This window comes from Adiantum capillus-veneris, chromosome 5 (assembly GCF_014529385.1).
Source record: "Adiantum capillus-veneris isolate H3 chromosome 5, ASM1452938v2, whole genome shotgun sequence".
NCBI classification, from domain to species: Eukaryota; Viridiplantae; Streptophyta; class Polypodiopsida; order Polypodiales; family Pteridaceae; genus Adiantum; species Adiantum capillus-veneris.
The window spans coordinates 79,746,353-79,773,800 of NC_140935.1; positions in this window are offsets into that span (position 1 = coordinate 79,746,353).

The window sequence follows — 27,448 nt, forward strand, 5'->3', positions numbered from 1 at the left end:
TCGGGGGCGGAGGCCCCCGAGACTTTTTTTCGCCGGAATATTATGGCCGGACGGCGGCCGGAAAGTGGTCGGAAAACAACCGGTCGGTTGGCCGGTGGCCGGTAGTCAATGGCCGATGGCCGGTGGTCGGAAGTCAATGGCCGGTGGCCGGTGGCCGAATTCAATGGCCGGTGGCCGAATTCAAAAGCGGACTTGTCTTCTCAAGGGCGGCGACACATGGGCGGATTGGAGGGTCCGATTTGGACTTATTCGCACAAGGGCGGCTACACATGGCTGTCTCTCATAAGAGAGGGCAGCCCTTTTGGCCTATAAAAGGAGGCCATTTCTACACACATTTCATAGTGTGAAGTTGATGCAACAAGGTGAGTGTGAGGTGGTGAGAGTGAAGCAAGGCGGGAGCTCCATTAAGGGTATAATCCCTTTGTAAACTACTTCTTGTTTTGAAGTACTAAAGCCATTGAGTGGCTACTTTCCCGTGGACGTAGCCCACATTGGGTGAACCACGTATCTCGTGTGTACTCTCTCTCTCTCTCTACTCTATAATCTTGTGTACATAAATCTGTCTCTCTCCATTAAGTAATCTACTCAATTATCTATTTAGCTACGTCTTATTTCCTAACAACTGGTATCAGAGCAAGTTTTGCTCGTAGCTAAATTATCTCAAGGAAAGGATTCCTTGAATTGAGTGGGAGTTATGTCGGAGGAAGAGAAGCTCAAGATTGAGAAGTTCAACGGCAAAAACTACCAACATTGGAAGATGCAGATTGAAGACTATCTCTACCAGAAGGACCTCTATTTGCCACTAGGCGGTCTTGCGAAGAAGCCCGCAACAATGGCAGATGAAGCATGGATTGTCCTTGATCGAAAGGCACTGGGAACAATCCGGTTAAGCTTGGTGTCAACGGTGGCCTTCAATGTTTCGGAGATGAAGGCCACGGAGGACTTGATGAAGTCACTTGACGACTTCTACGAGAAACCATCGGCATCCAATAAGGTATTTCTTATGAAGCGCTTGTTCAATCTAAAGATGGCAGAGAATGGTTCAGTTACAGAACACCTAAATGACTTTAACACAAACATAAGTCAACTTCGATCAGTGAAACTCAATTTCGATGACGAAGTGCGAGCTCTCCTTATACTATCATCTCTACCGGATAGTTGGGACAGCCTTGTGATGGCTGTAAGTAATTCTATCTCTGGCACAAATACTCTTAAGTTTGATGATGTTGTGGGTGTTCTCCTAAGCGAGGAAATGCGAAGGAGAAGCACAAGAGAATCATCAAGTGCTGCACTATCAGTGGAAACAAGAGGAAGGCTTAAGGAGAGGTTCAAAAACCAAAAGGGTCGTGATCGCTCAAGGCGGAGCAAGTCACGCACAAAGTCAGTTCTTGAATGTTGGAACTGTGGCAAGAAGGGCCACGTCAAGAAGGATTGCTGGTCCAAGAAGAAGAAGGAGACAGAGTCTCAAGACAACAAGCCAACATCGGAGGCCAATGTGGCAGGTAAAGTAGAGCAAGATGCTCTAATTCTCTCATTAGACAATGTGTCTAATTCCTGGATAGTAGATTCTGGGGCTTCATTCCATGCGACACCACACAAACAACATTTCCAAGACTACACCAAAGGTAATTTTGGGTATGTATACTTGGGAGATGATGAAGCTTGTGAGATTATCGGCAAAGGTACAGTTTCTATCAAAACTGCTAACGGAAATGAATGGAAGCTTAAAGATGTTAGGCATGTTCCTTCTCTTCGCAAAAATTTGATCTCTACAGGACAATTGGACGATGAAGGTCACAACATTGCATTCGGAAACAAACGGTGGAAGATCTCAAAGGGATCTTTGGTGGTTGCCAAGGGTGAAAAAGTCGGTACACTTTACTTGTGTACTGTTAGCACGCAACCTTCAGCTTGTGCAGCAACTACAGAAGTTGACAGTGCGGTGTGGCACTACCGACTTGGGCATATGAGTGCCAAAGGAATGCAAATCCTTCAAACAAAGAAGCTTCTACCAGGTTTGAAATAAGTGGACTTAGAGTTCTGTGAAGATTGTGTTTATGGTAAACAAAAGAGGGTAAAATTTCAAAAATCAAGAAATGAAAGAAAAAATAAAAAACTTGAGTTGGTTCATTCTGATGTTTGGGGTCCTGCAAGTACACCATCACTTGGTGGCTCATTGTACTATGTAACATTCATAGACGATGCGACTAGAAAAACATGGGTTTATGTCATGAAGAATAAATCCGATGTATTTTCCATATTTCAAAGGTGGAAAGCCTTTGTGGAGAATGAAACAGGTACCAAGGTTAAATGCCTCAGATCCGACAATGGAGGCGAATATTGCAGCCAAGCTTTTGAAAGCTTTTGTGCTAGCAATGGCATTCAGAGGCAAAGGACAACCCCAAGAACACCTCAACAAAATGGGATTTCGGAAAGGATGAACAGGACAATCATGGAACGAGCACGAAGCATGTGGCTACATGTAGACCTACCGCTTGAGCTTTGGGCGGAAGCTGTAAGTACGTCTGTGTACTTAATCAATCGGTCACCCTCAACGGCATTGGATGGGGGAGTTCCAGAAGAGGCATGGACAGGTAAACCGGTGAATTATGCATTTCTCAAAGTGTTTGGGTGTGAGGCTTTCATGCACATAGATAGAAGCCTAAGATCAAAGTTAGATGCAAAGTCCAAAAAGTGTTTCTTCATTGGCTATGGAGAAGGAGACTTTGGGTATCGCCTATGGAATCCTGAAGATGGTAAAATCTTAAGGAGTAGGGATGTAATTTTTAACGAAAAAAATATGTACAAAGATTACTTGGAAAGAAAACAAACAAAAGAAACAGGTGATGAGTACATGGAGCTTGAGTACGGTGAAGACTCAAGGACTGCAAACGGTGACAATGTGCAACAACGTCAACCAAATGAGGAGCCTCAACCTATTCCCCGAAGATCTACAAGAGCAAGTAGACCTCCAGAAAGGTTTGTTCCTTCCTTCAACCATCTCTTGATCTCAGATTCTGGAGAGCCGGAATCATATGAAGAAGCTATGCAACATGAATCCAAAGAAGAATGGACGAAGAGCATGCAAGTGGAGATGGACTCACTACATCGCAACCAAACATGGGAGTTGGTTGAGTTGCCTAAAGGTAAGCGGGCACTTCAAAACAAATGGGTGTACAAGCTAAAGGAAGAAGAAGGTGGGAAGAAAAGGTACAAGTCTAGGCTTGTGGTAAAAGGTTTTTCTCAAAAGAAAGGTATTGACTTCAATGAAATATTTTCTCCTGTTGTAAAAATGAACTCAATTAGGCTTGTCTTAAGCCTTGTGGCTGCTCATAATCTAAATCTTGAGCAAATGGATGTAAATACGGTATTCCCTCACGGTGACTTAGAGGAGGAAATCTACATACTTCAACCAAAGGGGTATGAAGTAAAAGGTAAGGAGAAAATGGTTTGCAGATTAAAGAAGAGCTTGTATGGTTTAAAGCAAGCATCAAGATAATGGTACTTGAAGTTTGATCGATGGATGTTGGATCATGGATTCACAAGATGCAACTCGGATCACTACGTCTACACGGAGAATTTGGGAGATGGGAAATTCATCATCCTAATGTTGTATGTTGATGACATGTTGATTGCAAGTGCTAACATGCAGGACATCAAAGACCTAAAAGAGGAGTTGTCCAAATCTTTTTCAATGAAAGATTTAGGTGCTACAAAGAGGATACTTGGTATGAAAATATCAAGGGACAGGACGAAGAAGACAATAAAGCTATCTCAAGAAGATTACATCAAGAAGGTACTAGAAAGGTTTGCAATGCAAAATGCAAAACCAGTTTCTACACCTTTGGCTGGTCATTTTAAACTAACGAAGGATATGTGTCCAAAGACACAAGAGGAGATAGCCTATATGTCTAAAGCTCCATATGCTGCAGCGGTAGGTTCTCTAATGTATGCTATGGTCTGGACAAGGCCAGACATTGCACATGCAGTGGGAGTTGTGAGTAGGTTCATGGACAACCCAGGTAAAGAGCATTGGAAAGCTGTGAAGTGGATACTTAGGTATCTAAAAGGGACAACAACAAATGCTTTGTATTTTGGAGGAACTGATATTTTTCTAGAAGGGTATGCTGATGTAGATATGGCAGGTGACAAAGATACTCGAAGGAGCACTACTGGCTATGTGTTCACGGTTGGAGGCACAGCAATAAGTTGGGCTTCAAAGCTGCAGAAAGTGGTTTCACTTTCTACCACGGAAGCAGAGTATGTAGTAATGATGGAGGCAAGCAAAGAAATTCTCTGGCTTCACAGATTCTTAGAAGAGCTTGGATTCAAACAAGACAATTGTGTCTTGTACAGTGATAGTCAAAGCGCTATCCATCTTGCGAAGAACTCAGCCTTTCATTCAAGGACAAAGCACATTGAGGTGAGATATCACTTCATACGCACTCTTTTGGAAGAGGGACAACTAAAGCTAGGAAAGGTGCATACAAGTGAAAATCCTGCAGACATGTTTACAAAGGTGGTCAACAAGGAGAAGTTGAGCTTTTGCTCATCTTCAATCGGCATTCAAGGATAAGAAGCCAGAATGGAAAGCAGTCACAGGTTTGGTTTGGAGATCAATCTCCAAGTGGGAGATTGTTAAGTATGGAGCTTGATTTACCCTTGTAATTTTCTGTGGTAAAAGCGCACATTTGTAAGGCCCCCATTATGCGGAGAAGCCATCGTGCGTGAAGGAAAATCACTCACCGGAAACCAAAATTTTCACGGACAAGAATCAGGGGCAACTTTAAAGGCCTCGGGGGCGGAGGCCCCCGAGACTTTTTTTCGCTGGAATATTCTTTTTCGCCGGAATATTATGGCCGGATGGCGGCCGGAAAGTGGTCGGAAAACAACCGATCGGTTGGCCGGTGGTCGGAAGTCAATGGCCGGTGGCTGGTGGCTGAATTCAATGGCCGGTGGCCGAATTCAAAAGCGGACTTGTCTTCTCAAGGGCGGCCACACACGGGCGGATTGGAGGGTCCGATTTGGACTTATTCGCACAAGGGCGGCTACACATGGCTGTCTCTCATAAGAGAGGGCAGCCCTTTTGGCCTATAAAAGGAGGCCATTTATACACACATTTCATAGTGTGAAGTTGATGCAACAAGGTGAGTGTGAGGTGGTGAGAGTGAAGCAAGGCGGGAGCTCCATTAAGGGTATAATCCCTTTGTAAACTACTTCTTGTTTTGAAGTACTAAAGCCATTGAGTGGCTGCTTTCCCGTGGCATAGCCCACATTGGGTGAACCACGTATATCGTGTGTACTCTCTCTCTCTCTCTCTCTACTCTATAATCTCGTGTATATAAATCTGTCTCTCTCCATTAAGTAATCTACTCAATTATCTATTTAGCTACGTCTTATTTCCTAACATAGAACGGGTGAACAAAATGGAGATGAACTAGGTCGGATCATCCCTTTTTCCACATGCTTGTTCACTTGTCTTATAATCTCCTCTTGTTGAGTTAGTAAGCCTCAACAAGAAGGCTTATTAGGAACTTAACTACAAGGTAGAAGTTATATGGAATGATCATCTTGTCCCCTTTTGGGAGGTAGCTCCCTTGGAATGTCATCCGTAAAGACATCTTAAAACTCATCTAGAAAACTAGAGAATTCTAGCTCCTCTTTGATTTCATTTTCAACTTCATTAGGAACACATGTATCTTCCTTAGACTCCTTGACAAAGACCATGTAGCAAGAAAGAGAGTTTTTTTTAAATTATTATTTTGTCTAAATTTTGAGTATGTACAAGTGGTATAGTGTTGCCCGCACTGTTTGCATCAAGTGAAACATCCTTGCCTTGATAGGAGAAGAGGAATTTTCTCTTACGAAACTTGATAGTGGCAGCCATGCAATCAAACCATAGAGCCCCTAGAATAACATCTTCATGCTTGAGTGGAGAGATGAAGAAATATTCTTTATTAAATATCTTTGCACATGGAGCCATAGCTTCCCAATCAACGGAGTGACTAAGGAGTCAAGTCTTTTGGAATTTCCATCTGCTTGTACCACATCTCGTATCTCAAAGTCTATTTATTACTTTGTCTAAAGTTTGAGTCTGTATATGTGGTATAGTGTTGCCCGCACTATTTACACAAAGTACAACATCCTTGCTTTGATAGGAGAAGATGACTTTTCTATCAAAAAACTTGATAGTGGCTGTCTTGCAACAATCAAACCATGGTGACCCTAAAATAACATCTTCATGCTTGAGTGAAGAGATGAAGAAATCTTCTTCATCGACATAGATTTGCACATGGAGCCTTAGCTTCCCAATCAATGTAGTGACTAAGGCCTCTTGCCCTTTGAAATCTCTATCTGCTTGTACCACAACTCCCATCTCAAAATCATGAATTCCTAGATTGGTAGCTGGCTCAATAGAAATGAAGTTGTGAATAGAACCAGGGTCAAACAATATGAAAGCATCATGCTCTCTTATTTTTTCCCAAGTATAAGAGAGTGGTGCCCCTTTGCAATGGCCTTAAACTTTTAAATATTCCACCATGGTGGCTCTAGGAGGGTCATTACGTTCACTTCACTTAGGACATGCACAAAATATATGACCTTGGCCTCCACACTTGAAATATTTTTTATCTTTACAATAACTGTTGGAATTAGGGTTGCAGAGAAACACACACAGCTTGGAGAAGAAGAAGGAAGCTCAAGGCACACAATAGAGAGTGTATTACTTAGTGTGCAATGGAAAGATAGATAGCCCTAGAGTGATGGGCGTATATACAATGCACGGGGGGAAAAACCTTCTAAAGAGGGAAAAAATGCCCTGGCGGTCCTAATGTGTTCACACACATCACTACCACATGTATATGGTAACAAATCCCCCCTGGAGTGATGCGGTGAATGAGAGCTGGCACATGAGTAAAGGGAAGTGCCATGCCCTGAGGACATGATCAGTCCACAAAGGGGAGTAAGCCCAAAGCTTCACAGAAAGCTTCAAACTTCTCATGAGACAATGCCTTTGTGGAAAGATCTGCAAGGTTGTACTGTGTTGGCACATAAGCCAAGCAAATCTCTCCTGCTAAGAGCCTCTCCCTGACATAGTGGTAATGCACCTCAATGTGCTTTGTGCGAGCATGAAAAACTGGGTTCCTCACAACTGCCAATGCACTCTGACTATCAGTGTAGATAGTGTTGGAAATGTCCTCTCCAACACCCAAATCAGCCATAAGGTGTCTGAGCCATACAGACTCAAACGTAGCTGTGAAGACTGCCTTGTACTCAACCTCACAATTTGAAGTGGCCACAGTAGGTTGCTTCTTGCTCAACCATGATATACATGAACTACCAAGCATGAAACAAAAACCACTTGTGGACACTCATGTGTCCAAACAACCAGCCCAATCTGAGTCCAAAAAAGCATGTAAGTCTGGCGGCAATGATCCCCCCTTGGGAGAAAACAAGCCAAGGTGTAAAGTGCCACTAAGGTAGCGGTAAAACCTCTTGACAACCTGCTAATGCTTAGACCCTGGGCTATGCATAAATCTGCTGACCTGTGAGACTGCAAACTGAATATCTGGCCTCGTGTTGCATACATAATTGAGGTAGCCAACAACCGTTTGGTAAAGCGTGACATCAGCAGGATCTGCAGCATCATGTAGACTCAAATTCAAACTTGTTCCCATGGGAGTGGCAATAGGTTTGCAATCCTCAAGTTCAAACTTACATAGAAATGTCTCTATGCAACTTTTCTGACACAAGCCAATACCACCATCACACTGCTTAAACTGTATACCCAAGTAATGATGCAACAGCCCCAAATCTTTCATCTTGAAAGTAGCATTCAAATCAGCCTTAAATTCAGCAATATGTCTCTCATTTGGTCCAGTGATCAGCAAATCATCTACATAAAAAACCACAATGAGAAGTACATCATCCTCACGCTTTACATACAATGTGGTTTCTGCTGGACTATTACAAAAGCCTTGTTTAACCAAATGAGTGCCAGCTTTTTCATACCAAGCACGAGGAGATTGCTTCAACCCATACAAAGTCTTCTTACATCTGCACACTTTGTCCTCTTGTCCTTTTATGACAAAACCGTGAGGCTGCGTTACATAAACTTCCTCAAATATGTCACCATTCAAGAAAGCAGTAACAATGTCTGTTTGATGTACATCCCAACCAAAATGAGCTTCTAATGCACATAGAAAACGCACAGTAGTCATACGACAAGTGGGAGAAAAAGTCTCTTCGTAATCTATGCCTTTTTGATGTGCATAACCCTTTGCAACAAGTCAAGACTTATGGCGATCGATCTCACCATCCGGCTTGCGTTTCAACTTGTAAACCCACTTCGTACCAATGGCCTTTTTTCCAGGAGGCTAATCACATAAAGTCCATGTGTCATTTTCTATAAGTGCATCATATTCTGATTGCATGGCAGCCATCCAATTTTTTGAATTTTGTGCTTCATCAAAAGACAGAGGCTCCTCAACATCATGTAAGCTAGACACAGCCAAAGCATAACAATTTGATGCATGAGATGCATGGCAAGAGCCTGAACGAGTACGACTAGACAAAGGTGCATCCAATTTACTGTCACGTAAAGTGTGCACCAGCCATTTTGGCATACCTCTAGCGTGCTCATTTTCAGCCCTTTCCTCATCAAGTACATCATGTACATCTGCATCAGTAATAGGCCGATCTGTAACATTTTCAGAAACCCCCATAGGCTGTACATTTGCCTCGTTGGAACTTACATTCGTATTTCCACCACAGAAAAGAGGCAATAAAGAGTCATAAATGTCCTGTGAGCTTACATTACTGTCTCTAGTACATGACAGCAAGGGCTGAACAGAATCTTCCACAAACACTACATCCCGTGAAACCAGAATACGTTTTTTTTGTGGATGATACAACATGTAACCTTTGCTTTCAGCACTATAACCAAAAAAAAAACATTTGACAGGCTTATCATCCAATTTTCTATGCTGTGTTTGTGGCACCAAAGCATATGCCAAACAGCCAAAAACACGGATGTGCTCAATAGAAGGCTTTCTATCATGCCATGCTTCATATGGAGTAATAGACTGCAAAATTTTTGTAGGACACTTGTTTAGTACATAAGTGGCACACATGATGGCTTCAGGTCAAAAAGAATGTGGAAAAGCTTGACTTTTGACCATACACCGTGCCATTTCCGTCAGTGACGCGTTTTTCCTCTCAAGAACACCATTTTGCTGAGGTGTATAAGGCACTGTACATTGGTGTTTTATCCCACGACTAGCCAGAAATGCATTAAATTCATGAGACATATACTCCCCCCCTCGATCGGAACGGAGGGTGCCCATAGTACATTTCGAGACATTTTCAGCCATAGCCAGAAAATGTTTGAAGCACATTAAAACTTCGGACATCGCTTTAAGAGGAAATACCCATGCATGCCTGGAGTAATCATCAATGAAAGTCACGAAGTACAGGTAATTGCCCAAGGACGGAGTTTGCATGGGCCACAAACATCACTATGCACAAGCTGCAACCTGCATGTGGCCCGAACTGAACCATCCTTTGGAAACTTAGAACGCTGTGCTTCAAACATGTTTGACATGTGCTTCAAGAGGCGGCAGAGAAGCAATCATATCAGATTTCTGCAAACACAACAAATTGGCAAAATTTAGATGACCAAAAACGTGCATGGCAAAGTTTTGCATCTGAAATAGCCCTTGAATCTGCAACAACATTTGCAATATTTTTTCCACACTTGTCATACAAAGTAATCTTATACAGTCCATGGCACAAAAGGCCAGATGCAACAATTTCATCACCAAAAATGAGATCATGAACTGTACATCTGTCATCCACAAATTTGACTACAAGTCCAAGTCTAGCAAGTGCGGATACAGACAAAAGATTCTTCTTGATCCCATGTACATAAAGTGCATCAACAAGTGTGAAGGAACTGCCATTAGCAGTAGTGAGCACAATCTTTCCAAATCCTTGAACTGGATAAGAGGCATTGTTGGCACAAGTGACAGAATTCCCATGAGGCACAGACTGGAGAGAGGTAAACAATTCACGATGTGAGGTAATGTGCTTTGTAGCACCACTGTCGAAATACCACACATGTGAATCTGCAGCAACTGACAAGCATGCATCATGGACAGTAGGATTGTAAGTGCACTTTGCCCTAAAAGCCCATTCTGCATCAACATCAGCATCACAGTCCCATTTCACAGAAGACTTAACAATGGCTGCATTTGTAGTGGAACCAGCATTTGCAGTGGAACTACCCTCTTTCTTCTTGCCCTCTTTGGCCTCCAACTTAGGACACGACTTGATCAAATGATCATTAGCTTTACAATAATGGCAATGCATCTTCTTTTTGCCCTTGTCACAAAATTGCCCGACAAATTGGTGCCATCAGAAGAATTAGGAACAGAAGTTTTGCCACTTGCAGCAGAACCATAAGAGGTGGCTGCATTGCTGTTACCACCCTTTCGTTGAGAAGCAATAAAAGCTTGTTCAATTGCACGCTGCCTAGTCCTGTTTTTTTTGGAAAGTGACTCTTGCAACAGCAATGTGCATAATGTATCAAACTTGTCAACTTCTGGATTTCCTTGGATCATAAGTCTCCAAGTACTAGCAAAAGTCTAGTAAGAATCTGGTAAGGCATCAAGAACAGTTTGCACAAGGGAACTGTTTGAAATGACTTCTCCTGCAGAAATAAGTTGCTGATTGATATCCTTGACACTAGCAAGGAAAGTGTCCATATCATCTTCCTCATGCATAATCTTTGACTCCAGCTCTTTACGCAGCAAAGCAATTTTAGCCTCATTGCGACTTGCATAAAGACCAGCCAAAATATCCCAAGCCTGTTTTGCAGATTTTGCTAAATAGATGTGAGGAACAATGGTGCGCTTCACAAAAATGCAATCAATGCATGAGCTTGCGCATCCTTAACATCCCAATGAGCTTGTTCTGCCGTAGGCAAAACAACTCTAAAAACAGCAATCCTTGCAGCAAGACCTGCGACATCCTCAACATCGCCTACATCCTCAGAACCAGGACGTACATCAATGCCCTGCACAATATTCTAGACGCCCTTTAACACAAGAACGTGTTGCACCATATAAGCCCACATAGAATAATTGTCCCCATCCAACCTGTCCTCAGCAGCAAACATCTTGAACACATCTGTGTTGTTATTGTCAGCCATGTTTAATGCTGCACCTGATGTGAAAACTGCCCAAAAATAGGAGAAACGGAGCAAGAACAACACGTGCTATATAGCACAAACTGTAGAAGACTATAAGGCACCTGTTATGCAGAAAACGACACTGACAAAAATTCTGCACAAAATGACAAAATTGCATGTGCAGACCTGCCTGTAGTGGAAACGGAGGTCGAAATGAGCCCAAATTGAAAATCTGAGCAGATCGAGCTCTGCGAGCTCATCCCAAAGTATTTGTTGACCTGCAAACGCTCGTCGAAGCTCACTAAAATCGGAGAAAGTGAGCAGGCGTGTACTAGAGAAGCTAGCGACTAAGCCCAGGAGGATGCAAACCTGCTCTGATACCAATTGTTGGAATTAGGGTTGCAGAGAAACACACACAGCTTGGAGAAGAAGAAGGAAGCTCAAGGCACACAATAGAGAGTGTATTACTTAGTGTGCAATGGGAAGATAGATAGCCCTATAGTGATGGGCGTATATACAATGCACGGGGTAAAAAACCTCCTAAAGAGGGAAAAAATGTCCCGGCGGTCCTAGTGTGTTCACACACATCACTACCACATGTATATGGTAACAATAACGTTCAACCTTTTCAGAAGAAAGTTTATTTTTACCTTTATAGCCTTTTTCCTTTGTCTTTCTTTTGTTGTTGTCAGCCTTGGGAGAATTTTGTGACCCATTGTTCTTCCCCTTCGGCTCAATTGATTATTTGTCTTCCATTGACTTGAAGCCCTTCTTACTCTCTTGTTAGAGATGAATCCTCAAAGAGACTATAGGATGATGTGTGTCCTCCTACATTGTTTTAGGTCTTTGTGAGTTGACATACTCACTCATCTCCTCAAATAGGCCAACACAAAATTATTGCTGTTGTTTTGAAAAGTCTATCTTTTTGTAGGCAGTGGCTTTAAGATGTAACTCCCAAAACTTATCCACATATTTTTGAATAGACTCATATGGGGCCACCTTCAAGCTTTGACATTTCATGGGGGCTTTGTCTTTGGAATCATTTTCAAGGAATTGATTTGCAATAGCAATCCTCAAAGATTTTGAGGTCTTTGGAGCTTCACCTTGACTATGTAGGCTTGCCCACCATTGGCAGGCTAACTTTTTGGAAATGGATAAAAACATTTCAAAGATTTTAAGAATCCAAAAAATCTTTAAAGCCATGTCAAATTGTTGGATAAAGGCCAATACTTTAACAAAAAAATCTTCATCTCTAAAAGCCACATCAAATTGCTGGATAAAGGGCCAACACTTTATCAGTTGCTTTTAAGGGTCCATCATAAGTAAGGAAGCTGATGTTCTTTCCTCCCTCTTTAAATTTCTTCAACTTACATGATGTCTTTCATGCCGTATAGCTCCTCTGTTTACCCCTTTTCTTTATCTCTTGGGTGGCAAGTCAGTGTCCTTCGTATCAAAAGATGGTGACGATGAAGAAGAGACAGAGGAGGAAGAAGGCAAAGATGGTGACCGCTTTCTTCAATTCCTCTTGCTTGGATTTATTTCTCCTTTATTTGGATTGGCATGGGAGGGAGTACTTGAGGACTAGGTGACCACCGTGCTCCCCATCTTCTTTGGGCAACATCACTTTTAGAGGTAGGAGGGGTGTCACTTTCATACCTCTCCCTTGAAAGTTCAGGATGCACTTCTTGTTCTCAAACAATTGTTATGAGAGGTCCTTTTGGTATATCCTCTTCATTACCCAAAGAGATTCCTCTTTTGGAGGTCTCACTAGGAACCCGTGACATAATTCTCTCTTCTTAGGTACTTGGGGGATCTTGAGCTTGAAGGGCTTGAATTTGTCTTTGAACCTTTGCTTCTTGTAAATTGTCAACAGACAACTTTGCAACCATCATCAAATTCTAAACTATGAGCCAAATCTAAGTTGTCAATATTAATCACATTCTCTTGATTATGTTGCGTCATGATCAACATTACTTATATGTGTATGCTAGCTCTTTCCTTGGCACTTTCAAAACTTTGCCAACTATTCCTCTTATCCCTTGAAAATTAGCACTTGAGTGACTACACGGCTGTTTAGAATATTGTTAATTGCAAAGAGTAGTGGAAGGGGTTTAATAGTGCAAGGCTGGCATCGATTTCTATCGAGTGACTAATAGCTCCATAATGATTAAGTCATAGGCAAGTCCAGAAAGACTCTCAATTCCACTTACCCTATTGAAATGAAAAAGTCCAACCTTTCATAGATTACTCAAGGACCTCTCTTCTTAGTCAAGAAAAGAGAAACCTCAACTTTGATACCAATGTCAAAGAATCTAATACTTACTTTTAGATTTAGTGGAATTTAACTATGAAAGGAGAGAGTTTTTCTTAAGAGAAAGATAGAGAGGAGACTATAGGTTATGCCGGGATGATTTTTTTACACAATTACACTTTAAAAACACTAAAATCATGCACATAATTCAAAGAGAATATCCAATTAAGATTGACAACTCAATGAGTATAGGATTTATTTGAAGTCGGTCCCCCGTCCAAAAGGACTTGTATTATAATTCTTTCAAAAGAGAGCTTTGTTACAATACATGATTGTGCTCTTGTGGAGCCTTTTTTGAATCAAGAAGATGGTGTTCTTCAAGATTATATGGTATAATCCTCCTTCTTAAACCCTAAACACCCCAGCGGGGAGAAAGGAAATGTGGGGAAAGAGTAAGATGAGGGTGAAAAGAAGCATTTTTCAAGCAAGAGAATTGATACTTAGTGTATGCTTTCTCATGGGAAAACTCGTCGCATAGCTTAGTATAATAGAATAGTAGAGATGACTCGATTATGAGATTTTGGAGGTCATTTGGAGGGCCTTCTAAGAAATTCTATTTCTCTCTCTAGAAAGTTTTCTTAAAATGAAGTTACACTTATTAAGTACATTCAAAAGGACAAATATACACTCTGAAAAGTGAACCTAACTTTTTGACGATCCTTGAAAACGGTCACCTTTTCATTAAATGCGTGAATCTTTTCCATGAGGTAGGCACCGCTCATTCAATATGCCTTTCATCACTGGAATGCAAAAAAATCACAAAACTCTCAGCTAGTGTTAGAACTTGAAGATTTTGACACCGCAATGCGTCTGAAACACCCAAAAAGCTAAAAAACAAATGTCTACTTGTTCTTTTCTGACACCCAAGGAGGAGAAGAGGCTAATAAACCCCCAGAAAGGTAAAAAAACCCCCAATTTTTGCACACAACGTACGAGGGGTTTTGGGCTTTTCTCGCTCTTTGAGTGTCAACAAAGGGCAAGTAGACATCCATTTTTTTAGGTTTTTGGGTGTTTTGGATGTATTGCAATGCCACATCTTCAAGTTCTAACACTAGCTAACAATTTTGTGATTTTTTTGCATTCCAGTGATGATAAAAGGCATATTGAATGAGTGGCACCTACCTCATGGAAAAGGCATGCATTTAATGAAAAGATGATTGCTTTCAAGGATTGTTGGTTTATTGAATGAGTGGGTGATACCTTTTTCATATTTTTGCTAATATCTACCTATTTTTCTACGCAACGTTGGCCCTTATCTCATTGGAAGAGCTCTTTTTTCTCTCTCTTCTAAAAGGCCCTCCAAAAGACCTCCAAAATTTCCTAATCTATAAGAAGAACTTTAATTGGCTTGGATTTGCACCCATAGCCAAGAGCTTGAGACTAGAGTCCATCTCTAGAGCTCCCATGAGAGAGAGAGAGAGAGAGAGAGAGAGAGAGAGAGAGAGAGAGAGAGAGAGAGCTTGATTTTCCAACTTGGGCACTTGAGAGAGTGTGTGAGAGGAGAAAGAGAGCCAAAAATCCCCATTGAGCCCCTCCTTATATGCTTGTACAAGTGTGCAACTAGTCTTGAATTGGAATTCTTGCAACTTGCCGAATGAGGTGTGAACACTCCATAATGCAACTCAAGCATGTTCTTACACTTGTCCTAGCTTTCTATACATGAAGAATTCCCCCCCCGCCCCCCCCCTCCCCCCCTTTTGGACTCTTCTTGGCAAGTATAGACAACACACACACACCCCCCCCCCACACACACACACAGACACACTTGTTAAGTTCACACAAAGCAAGTATGTGCTACCTTGGACATGTGGCCTAGCCAAGCTTAGTAAAGAAGTACTAGAGTCAAATAACTAAATAAGAAAGGGTTGATCTAACTTTATTCTTTAGCTTTTCCCTTTCATTTAATAAAGATCATAAACTTACCCTTTTATTCATTAGCTCCGGTGCAAGACCTTTGCACCAACCTTGGAGACTTATGAAGCTGACCCGAGGCTACAACCTGTTTGCTAATTTAGGACTTGCTAAATTAGGATAAACTTTTTGTCCCTACTACTTCATTTAGAAAAGAAAGAGGAAAATGGTCTCTTTTAGTCGCTTTGCACGCACGCACGCACGCACGCACGTGTGTGTGTGTGTGTGTGTGTGTGTGAGAGAGAGAGAGAGAGAGAGAGAGAGAGAGAGAGAGAGAGAGACTTCTTTGATTGAACTCCCTATCAAACCCTAGCCTTCATGAAATCTATGGCATAAGTCCTTCATATAGTCTTTGAAATTTCCTCACAAATTCTCATAGGAAGAGGCTCGCTGCCTTCATGGAAAGACTGCAAACTTTCTGACACCGTATTTTTATGTATCGACTTGGGTAATCCTAAGATGAAATCCATGGATAATACTTTTTCATTGGGAATTAGGTACAAGAAATGGTTGAAGAAAACTAGGCTACTACTTTAAGTGGTCGATAGTCCACACACACCCTCCATTTTCAATTCTTCTTTGGAGTCACCAATATTGGGGACACCCAATCTGAGTTCTCCACTAGGTAGATAAAACATGTAGGTAGTAGATTTTGGACCTCCTTCAAAAGTGATGCCTCATTTACAACACCCAACCTTCGTAGCTTCTGCGTTCGAGGATGACTTTTTGGCTTTAGCTCAATTTGATGTTAGATGACATCAACTCCTCTAACATCAATGTAATCTTTGACAAACAAGTTAGGAAATTTCTATAACATTTCTTTGTGCTCTCCCCTTTTCTCTTGTGTGAGGGTTTTGGAAAGCATACCCTCTATCATCTCTTCATTATATCCTTGTGGTAGCTCTTTTGACTCTGATTCTTCTGACATTTGATTAAGAGTTTTGAGTATGATACCCATCACTTCTATAGAGGAGTCTTGTTTTGGTGGTGGTAAAGTCACTACCTTCTTCCTCCTAGGTTGTAGTTGTGAGATCTTCTTGTATTTTAGTTGGTGTTGACTCCCCTTGTCGATCTTCTTGTCGATCTTCTTGACATTTCTCCTTCATATTGTAAATCTTCCTATGCGATTTGGTAAATAGGATATAGTATGATGCCCTATCAGCCTTGCAAGACGCCTAAGAGGATATTTTGGTGCAACTATTCCAAGATGACATTTCCTATAAAGTGCAAGAGGGTCACTTAAAAAAACACTGATTTAGCCCTTTCCATCAACTTAAAAAATGAGGGTTGTCTCTACATGAATTAGAATTTCCCCATCTAACCTCTCTTTTGAGAATTCTAATCCTTTCATACAATATAAATGACTCCATTTCTACCACTTGGTTCATTTGTAGAACTAGTTTAGAATTGTAAATTATTTGTAATTTTACATCTCAAGTTGTTTAATTTAAATAATGACCAAGATCACATAGATTGGATAGCATAGCTGGGGGAAATTTTTGGGCAAAAGTTTACCGAAACAAGACCATAAGGGGACTATATGAAGATGCATGTGGTCGAAAGTGCACCGCGTGGTGGGGTTAGAAAAAACTTATTTGCGAGGGTGCACAAGGGGCCCACGATCAGGGTTTTTTGTGGAAGGTGTTCCATCTACACATTGCTTTAATCAAATTTGTACAAAAAATAAAAAATCTAAAAACATACTGTACAAAATGAAATAAAAGGACAATACAAAAGATGAATTTTATCTCTATTGTTTTTAAAATTACATCATAGACTTTGTTTTTTTGCAAATTACATTGGTTGGTATGGAATAAATGGCCAACCTTATGCCAAGGGTTTTTACAATACCTTTAAAATTGTCACCCTTGACCTAAGCTTAAAGCACAATGGGATAGAACTCACTAAGGGTGCTTTCTTGCAAGGGCATACATGGCAGTCATGTAACCCACTAGTATATATTTTTTGCATTAAGAGTGATGAAATTTTTGATAAAATGATGACACTCAATTCCTTGCACTTGAGTTGCTTTGAGAACTTTGTGTGAGAAACTCAAAGAATGGATGGTCCCATGTGGCCCATGTAGTGCCACAAGGAGCTATCCCTATCGACGGGCATATGTTGTGAGAACCTCCAGTTCACATTGCAAATTTATAATGTGGTATGTAGCCTTAGAACATTTTAAAGGACAAAATAGTAAGTGTAAAAAAATCATAGATAATCATTTAGATTTAAGAATATTTACCTCAGTATCCTCATCCTAGAACAATTGTCTCCACCCTTGGAATTAATGTTTAAAAAAACACAAAGACAATTGTTTAGATCTAATAATATTTACCTCAATATCCCCATCCAAAATGATTGTCTCCACCCTTGGAATAAGTGGTTTGTGTGGGTGGAAAGCGCTTTCAGACACACTCTCGTAAAATGAAGCACATGATTTTATCTCCACTAGGGTGCTTGCCACCACTTGCACCAAATTTTGCTCATTTTCATTGGGAACATCAGAGAGTCTTACTGAGAGACTTTGGTCTTCAAAGTCAATTAAAATTTGGTTGTCTCTTTGTTTCCAATTGGATCCTTCATGTCTGCATGGATAGCAAGAATCGATAGCGACTTGTCTTCTTTGAGTTCAAGTGTCTAGCAATGCTATCAAGGAACAATACTCCACCACCACTATACGCAAAGTAAGTAACTGGAGGTCGGGAACTTCCTCCAATACTTCATTTCCCTCTCTCATCCAATGTTCCTCTACAGTGGAGCTAGGCTCTTGTAAGAGAATGAGTGCCATGAATACTTCCATCTACTCTATTTGCAAGACCAATCTTTTCAAGCTACACAAAGAGCACATCATATGACGTTTCCATGTGCTTGTTCATGAGGAAGATGCCAAAAGAGCTTAGAGTTAGATGTTTGTGGAACATTAAAAACTAGGAAAGTGACTTATATACCCAAAGTCACTTTAATAGATTTTTAAAAAACCCTTAAACATAACAAAAAGGTATTAGTTAAAAAGATTCACATGATAAAAACAATACAAGACACCATACGAAATGGTTGTTTCTCAATCAATCAAGTTCCATATTTTCACTCAAAAACTTGTTAGCAGAAAATGAAATGCTCCAAAAAAACTTGGAAATGAATATATATGTGTAGAGTTGAGATACAAAACACTATTTTCATTTTATAAAAGAGAAATTTGCATCAATTTAAAAGTTATTAGGAATTTTGGAGGTCATTTATAGGGCCTTCTAAAAAAAATATTTTTCTCTTGCTAGAAAATAGGTGGGTAAAAGAAAAGGTGTCCTCAATATAACCATTCAAAACGTGTACTTACAATTAGATTCTTTCCACAATGCCATAATGGCTATGATTATTTAGGAATGTCTCCTTTTAGCTATATTGAATGCACCTCATCATCTTGGAGGGAGATTTAAGGACTCGTGTTTCTTCTCTTTGAAATGTCTCCATAGTGTTCTTCTATTGTTTTTCTTACATTGAGGAATAATAGATTTCTCATCTGCACTCACAAGAGCCTCCTTGTCCAATGTCCTAAATATCATCTACACATTGACTTGGATCCTCAATTTAAGCTATTATGTAAGCGTAACAAAACTAGCACATAAGTGACACAATGAGAGAAAGAAACACTCATAGCAGAGGAAGCAAAACATGTAGATATTTGGCCACATGGTTCACTCTATCCTTTGAATCCTATAAGTAATTTCTTTCCTGCATTGCAAATCCTACTGGTTTATTGATCTTTACTGGTGATGGAGAGAATGGTTTGATTGGCTATTGCAAAGCTCTAACTGGCCAAGCTAAAATTCATAAATGCACGGTTCAAGCTCAAGAAAATGAGATTCTACAATTTTCTCATTTTCATTGTAATGATGAAAAACCATATTGCAGCACACACAACACTTACAAGTCCTACAAGAGAATGCAAAGACCTTACAAAAGAAAAACACAAGCTTAGGTGCTCGTGTGCAAAAGATGAAACTACAGAATCTTGAAACCTTGAAGGTTGGATTTGGTGGTCTTGAAAAAAGAATCCAAGAGTTGAGGTGAGGATTCTAAGTTTTCTAAAATATTTTAGATAAACTAATTGATTTCTTTTGTGTTTATTTATTTCTTTATAAACATGCTATCTATCCAAACAAAGAAAACATTGAAAGCAATTGAAGCCCTTGTTAAGCAGTAGTCTTGTAAAGGATATAACTCATAAAAAAAAGTTTAAGGTTCTACATTAGGATGTGGTGGACCGTTTTATTTCAAAGAATGCATTTCTTGACACTAAAATATGAGGCACACTTGACTCCCTTAGCGTGTGCAAGAGTGGGTATTCAACTATTCAAAAATATATCTCCTTCATACTTGTGTAGAAGGGGATAAAGTCTAAGTTATTACCAACAACATAAAGTGTCTATAAAGAGAGACTTCATCTCAACCATGCACATACCAACAAAGCCCAAGAAACAAATGTAACTTATGATGAGTATAACAATATATTCATAAACCTTACTAGAATTTACAGAGAAGAAGCTAGAATGAGTCACACTCAAACTAATGAATAGGACACTCACAAGTGTCCCACTAATTATCCTTTATACTTCAGTGTTCAATAAAAAACAAACATATGGTGGCTTGATGATTTTGAGATATTCATTTTTTCCAACTTTTGTACTAAAAATCTACATTTCATTTCACATCATATAAGGATTAATCTTTCACATGAAGAGACTGTGATATTTATTTTGGGTCATCTATCAAATCTCTATTCATATTATAATTGATAGACAAATGAATTGAGGAGAGGTGCTGGGGGCTGTGGATGTGAGGAGATACTTTCAAGTCCAATAGAATCTTGCAGGTGGATTCAAAATGATAAAGTACATGTATAATTGTGGAAGCCATGGCAAGGTCTCCATTATGCTTGTTTTTCATGGACTCTACAAAGGTGATGGACCCAAAGTGGTGAAAAAAGGCTCCTGCTCGTCACAATGAAGACTCTAATTTTGCCTAGTTCTGTATATTCCACTTGTTAATATCCACATTTGTATAATGCATACTCTTCTGCAAAATTGTATAGAAGTTAGTATATCTCTACATTGGGTTTAATTGGAAAATTAGGAAGTTAGGTGAGTGGCTCTAGAGTCCCTTGAACTAGTATTGTCAGATATGGATCTATGGGGGCAATGTCAAAGTCTAACAAGACAAAAAAAGATCAACCAATGACAAGCATTTTATGTGCCTTCCAAACATAAAAAAGATCAACTGTTGACAAGAACAAAAGAAGATCAACAACCAATGACAAGGATGTGCCTTCCAAACCATCCATTGTGGTGGAATCAAGGTGCATAGGTTTTTATCTAAACCACTAGGCATAAAAGATGTATGGCTGACAAAGTGTGGGAGAATACATTGTAGAAGCCAACACCTCTAAAATGGAAACACAAGAGTCTTGACATACTACAAAAGCATAAGGGCTTGAGGAGACAACATCGACATTGTTTAGATAGGACAACCTCAACAATAATCAAACCCAGTATTATGGACCCTTGCTAGAAGTAGACATGGTTTTTTTGGTAATATCCAATATAATAAAATAAAAGAATCATCTCAGTTTCTAACTACTTATATGTTTCACATAATGTTTGCAAAGACTGATTATTTTGGACAACAATGGATTGTTGTTGTTGTGAGATCCATAGGTAAGAGATGGAGTTTACATGGACCTGTGCATTTTTTAAATAGGAAATTGTAGGGTCATTGTTCAACCAAGCAGTAAGGAATTTTTGGATTTTCTTCTTCCAAGGTTTAGGATTGCAATTTGGACTTTGTGCAACCCCAAAACATTGGTCTCCTCATGGCCATAGTTTGTAACATAGCCAGAATTCAGAGATTTAGAATTTTAATTTTTGTATAGCCAAAGGTACTACTATGTTTCCATTGAGGGCCACTACCACTCTACAAAACCCAATATACACCTACGTTACAAACTTTTCTCCCAAATCTTACCCTTCGATGCTGGCAACACTCTATTGATAGATGACACACCACATAAGGATTTGTTGACAACACTCCATTGATATATGACACACCACCCAACACAACTATCTCCCCACCTCATTTGAAGAGCATCAACATGATCTCTATCTAGAAGACATTTTGATCCCATAATTGCATTGTATTTAAGCCCTTGAGTGTTTTTATTTGCAAATACAATTTGTAATGCTAATTACATACATTAAAATTATTCTTTGTACCTATTGAGGTGGTTCCAATGATGTGTTAGAGAGAAAGTTGAATTTATCCAAAAGATATGTTTTTGTGAGAATCATTCGAGATTCATTGCATTGGCACGATTTGAGATTGACCAGGTTGCATTGCTCCATTATTGTCATCATTGTCACAAGATTGAGGTCTTTATCTATCACTTCCACATCTATGACAATGTTGGACTCCAAACCCGATGACTCTTGATCAATAGGCACATAACAAATTTCAACAAAGTGAGAATGCTTGTACCAAAAGGATTTCTAATGAGAATCACCAAAATAGCCAATATATGTGGCTTGCAAGACAACATGTTTGCCATCAAGTTCTTCTTTTCCTTAACATGGATGATCTAAAATTGAAACTACTACAAAATATTTGCCCATCTCATCTTTTTGTTTGAGCTATTTTTGGGACAAGAAGTATCTTAACTTTGGTGCTCAATGAACACTCTAAAATCTGCTCCGTGTAGAAAATGGTGCAACTGACTAACATCATGGATGACTACAAATAGCTCCGTAGTATCCTTTTTTGAGAAGCTTATCACAAAAAGAAGAATCAAGGAATTTTTAGACAACATAGTCTTAGTAACATGTACATGGCAAATGTGAAAAATCACAATAAATATACTAATAGGACAAAGATTTTCAAGCTTCAGCAGTTTAATGTGTAGTGAGTTTTTGAGAGACCTTTGTACATCCCTATATAGCTTACTCTACGACGATGACTCATTGAATATTGTGCTCAAAACCGGCCAGTCCACAAAGTTCCAGTTGGTTGGTAGAGGAACCTTTACCAATGTTCCTTTTTTATTTCTTTGGTTGACCTGGTAGAAATGGTTGTAGAAGAATATACCTTCAATCTGTAATGTAAGGTCTCCACCTTTCTAGCCGTCGGGAATGAACTCAAGCTTTAGGAGAAAGCATTGGTCAGACAATCATGTAAAAACACTATCTCAAAAACAATAAAAAATGGTATTTTTGAAATCTTAAGCACAACAAAACTCGAGCTAGAAATTTTTAGAACTAAATTCAGACAAATACTGACCCCGCTAGTTCCTCTGGAATATTTAATGTAAATTAAATTGCTAAGAAAACTTGGATGATTGCAGTAATCATTTAAGCATAGACTTTCACTAAAGCCTCCCATATATTTTCCCCATATATTTATGAAAATAGCAAAAAATAGCCTAGAAAATTAGCAGGGTTGATTTTTTTGATCAGGTAGGTTGTAGGGGAAGGTAGCAGGGACTACCAAACACAAAAATAGTAGTAGGTGGTTCCTTCTTGAGCTTGGGGGTTTCTTGAGTTGCAAGCAGCTGTCTGTTCCAGCAAGGGAAAGTCCAGAAGGCCCATAAAAACTATAAAAAGGGCCCTATGCCTCTCATTCTCACTCAAACTCGGAGTCTTGGCCATTTCTCTCTCACATTGGGAGAAAACTCTACCTAAAAATCACTAGAGAGAAAAGCTCTAGCTGATTATACACGATAATTAAGCCTAATCCCTTTTTCATTAGCAAAATTACTCTAATTTATCTTTATTTTCTTGATTAGGCTAGTTAATTAAAAAGATTAAACTTATTTACAATATAAATTACTCTCTTAACTCTTAATATTTTGTTGATTACTTAGATTAAGATTAGGGATATTAATCTAATTAATTATTAAGCCATATAAGGATTACAATTAATTATTTTAGTCTTAAATTAAGATTGATTATACTAATTAAACTTAGATTAGTATAAGATAATTATCAAAGTTGTATTAGATTGTAAAAATCTAGAAAATTTATATCCTAATGTTTTGATTAGATTTTGTAATCAATTAAGTAGAAATTAGCTGTTTTTAATTAAAAACTAATGAAAAACCTACTTAATTAACCCAAATATTCTTAAGTCAACTATCACAACTAAAAACCATTGTTAGAAATATGGGGTAAATTACCCATTAATAGATAATTAGTTTAAGTATTTCATTTAGCTAAAACTAGATGTTTTAAGTCACAAATTAAAAGGGGAAATTAGTAAATCAAATTAGATAATTATGTGCTATTTTTTAGAGTTATTTTACATTGTAATTAAGACATGATAATTACCTTAAGGTCAAGAAATTAATCTACCTATGTATTTTAGCCCGAACAATCTAGTTTTAGTTAAAAATAAAAGGGGAAAATTAGATAACTAATTTTTATATTTACAAAGTAATTACCAATGTTAAGAGATACCATTATCTACTTGTGATAAATATACCATAATTAGTTAGCTATTTTAAATAGTTTGAAATCTAAATATTAATTAGGATAAATAAAATCTACTGTCAAAAGTCTCTAAAAAAATTAGTGTTAGTGTAAACCATTGGTTTAACACTAGAATGGTAACAGGACACTTTTATGTCCTTGGACACTTTTGTATCCTGTTAAGTGACCATTTTGCTTGAATTATTTGAAGAGTATGAAAATGAATTTCTAGGTGCTATATATCCACAAAGTTTCCTTATGAGCTGAAAAAAACATAGCATTTTTTTTTAGTATCGATCTCACCATTAACCTTACTCTTGCACAACATTTTTGAACCTAAACTGTGTGAAAAAACGGGTCCTATTTTTTGCTTTTTTTCAATTTTTGGCAACTATACCACTCTAAACTTCATGTTTGTGAGGTTTAGATGGCTAGAGGTTAGGCCTTCATAGTTCTCAACATGTTTTGATGCTTGTAGGGAGAGCTAAGTGTTAAAATTGAAAGTTATGACCAATTTACAAGAATTGCATAATCCTGTTTTTTGGCCAAAATTAGCACTTTTATGATTTTTTTGGTGGCTTTCTTGATATCCAAATTCAATTTTGTTTGTGTCAGTGTAATGTATAACATAAAGCTAATCTTCCTTGAGTTTTGGGGGACCTAATATGCTATATAGCATAGTATATGATGGTGGTTGAGTTTTTTGATTGCGGAAGAATACGATACATTTTAGAGTAGCAAGTATAACTTTCTCAATATTGCTAGTTTCTTAGGCCAATTGTGTGTATTTTGTAGATAGTGACCATATCTAATCATAGAATACAAACTTGGATAGATATTGAGTAGTTTCTATGGGTTTCTAGAGGTCATAATGCTAAACCCAGTTTTTTCATGTTTGCTGTATTTAGCACTTTATCATTTCCCCCAAGGTTCCAATTGTAAGATATCCATTATCCTTTTGACATGCTCCATGGCTCCTTTTGAATCCAGAGGCCCAAAGGGAACTAAGAAAACATGTATATAGTATCTGTATTGAGCGTGACTATAAAAACTTTGATGATAGGTCCGCAGAATGGCAAAAATGCAACTTTTTTGTACCTATTTTTTGCCCAAAAAAAATTAGTGAGGTAAAAGCAACCATATGTTTTGGTCACCAACCCATTCAAGTTAACGGGGCATTTTATCTCATGTCCTACAAAAATCTCCACTCTTATTTATATGCAATCAACCATAAGAAATTGTTGTTTTGGGCAAAATGCATCATGAAAGGATTTTTTAAAATGAGTGGATCTACTATGGTTTTGGATTTTTTTCCCAAAACCTTGAAAGGAGACTTTTATGTCCTGTTAGGTTACCATTCTAGTGTTAAAGCTGAGGAAATGTAATATTTTAGAGAAAATAAATACAATGAATATTAAGCTTAAAATAAGGAGATTTCAAGCTTAATAAAGATGGAGAAATTAGGATGTATAAATGTATTGTGGCATCCTTAAAGGTTTTTTAAGCTAAATTACGGGAGCTTAAAAAACCTTTAAGGAAGCCACGATAGAGATAACTTGTCCATATAAGCAATCAAGAAATTACAAGGTCAAGAAATTACCCTCTAGGATTACAGATTTAACCTTAATATGGTTAGAAGAATAATTAGATTGAGTACAAAGGTTAAGTTTAACTTTTCAATGATTTACCTAATAATTAGACGTCCTTTTTTATAAGGATAAGAAGTCATGGCACCCAAAAGGACCTAAGAAAATCCTACTTCGGATGATGAGGGCAGTATTTCTAAACGAACTAGATCGTCGCACGATGACAAAGCCGAGTGTAGTAGTAGGCCCACTAACGAGAGCGTTCAAGCCCCGATGCTACAACAAATGCCTGATCAGTCCTAGGTGGGTATTTGTTATAATTAAGTTTAGCTAATTCAAGTTTTTCTTTAATTGTTAACATTGTATACGTAAAGAGGGAGTAAGAAATTACGAAAAGTAAAACTGGCCAAAACAGAAGACATCTTCCAAGAAACCCACAAACACTTGTTTGTAAATTAGGAAGGAAATGTTTGGGATAAGGCTGGTTGACTTAGGAAAGAATGATTGGTCATCCTTAAAATAGCTTGTCTCAAGACACCTCTCATTCCTTGGAATATTTTCATTTTAGGTGATGAGTGATGATGGCTCGTTGCCATGGATGAGTTGGTTTCCCCCATGTACGTGGAGTCTGTACCTCCTACATGTGTATGTTTGTGGATACTACTTAGGATACCATTTTTATCCTAGGGGAACTGCCTGGTTGTATGGGGGTGATGGGTTTTCACCCTATTTATAAATAAGGAAGGGTGTTGTTTGTTCACCTATGTATATGTGGGCTTGAGACAAGTGGAGTACGTGTCAAGATTTTTCAAGATATATCATAAGTGACTGTACCTTGTCTTAAGTCTAAAGATGTTTGTTTTCTAAAAGACTATTTTCAATGCTGAATTCAACGAATTGTCTTAATGAATAACTGAGATGAAAAGTTAAAAAGGAATCCATTATTTTAAGTGTTAAAACACATGTGGTAGTAATTAGGAAACAAAAGGATCATGTGTGAGTGCGGGGTGGTAAGTGGGGATTGACTAAGGTGGTCAATCATGGATGGGTGGACTTGATTAGTCAGGTAACTATCCATTTTTGCGCACTAAAGCATTTAGTAAACTTCTCCAATTGGAAGAGGGGTTCACCAGCGGGGGCTGTGCCCTCACATCTGTTAGGGAGAAAAAAGTGTTGGTTGAGAATACCTTAGCCCAAATTTTTGAAGTTATAGGCCTGAAACAGTCTTAGATTTTTAAATATTTTCCCATTTCCAGTGTGAGACAGGACTAGGTCTTTCTTCTAGGGCTATAGACCGAAGCCATTGTCAATAGTAAAGGTCTATTCCTTGGATTTTTCTTGTTTAGAGACTCTGACTTTCAATAGGCCTAGAGACTTGTCAAGGACTAGATACCTAGATACCTTCTTGTATCAGTCATTGTATATACCATGAGTTTCTTGGAATATTGTATGTCTTGTTATTGGAATAAAGATTAGTCGATTTACTGTTTGATCATTACAATGTGAATGAAGTGATAAATGTTTTGGTAATAAGTAAAGTAGATAAAAATTAAATAAACACTAAACTCCCTAATTTAATCACAGGGTAACCCTCACACCAATAGCCTCTACACTGTTACACAAGAAAAGAAACTACTACTAAAGCAGGTCCAACTCCCTATCTTTAAGGGAGAAGGTCCCAATCTAGAGTGAGATGCAGAAGCATGGTTAGAAGCTATGGATGATTATTTCATAGCCACGTGAGCTGCTCAAGAAAACCAAACAATGTTGGGTATGTTCCCGTCTGAATGGGGATGCCAAGCTGTGGTGGAAACAACACTGTAGAGATAATCCCAATAATAAGCCAACTTGGGAGAAGATGAAGCAGGCCACTATAGAACGTTATCTTCCTTCTGCTCACCAAGCCATTAAGATGAATGAATTCTTTGGTCTACACTAG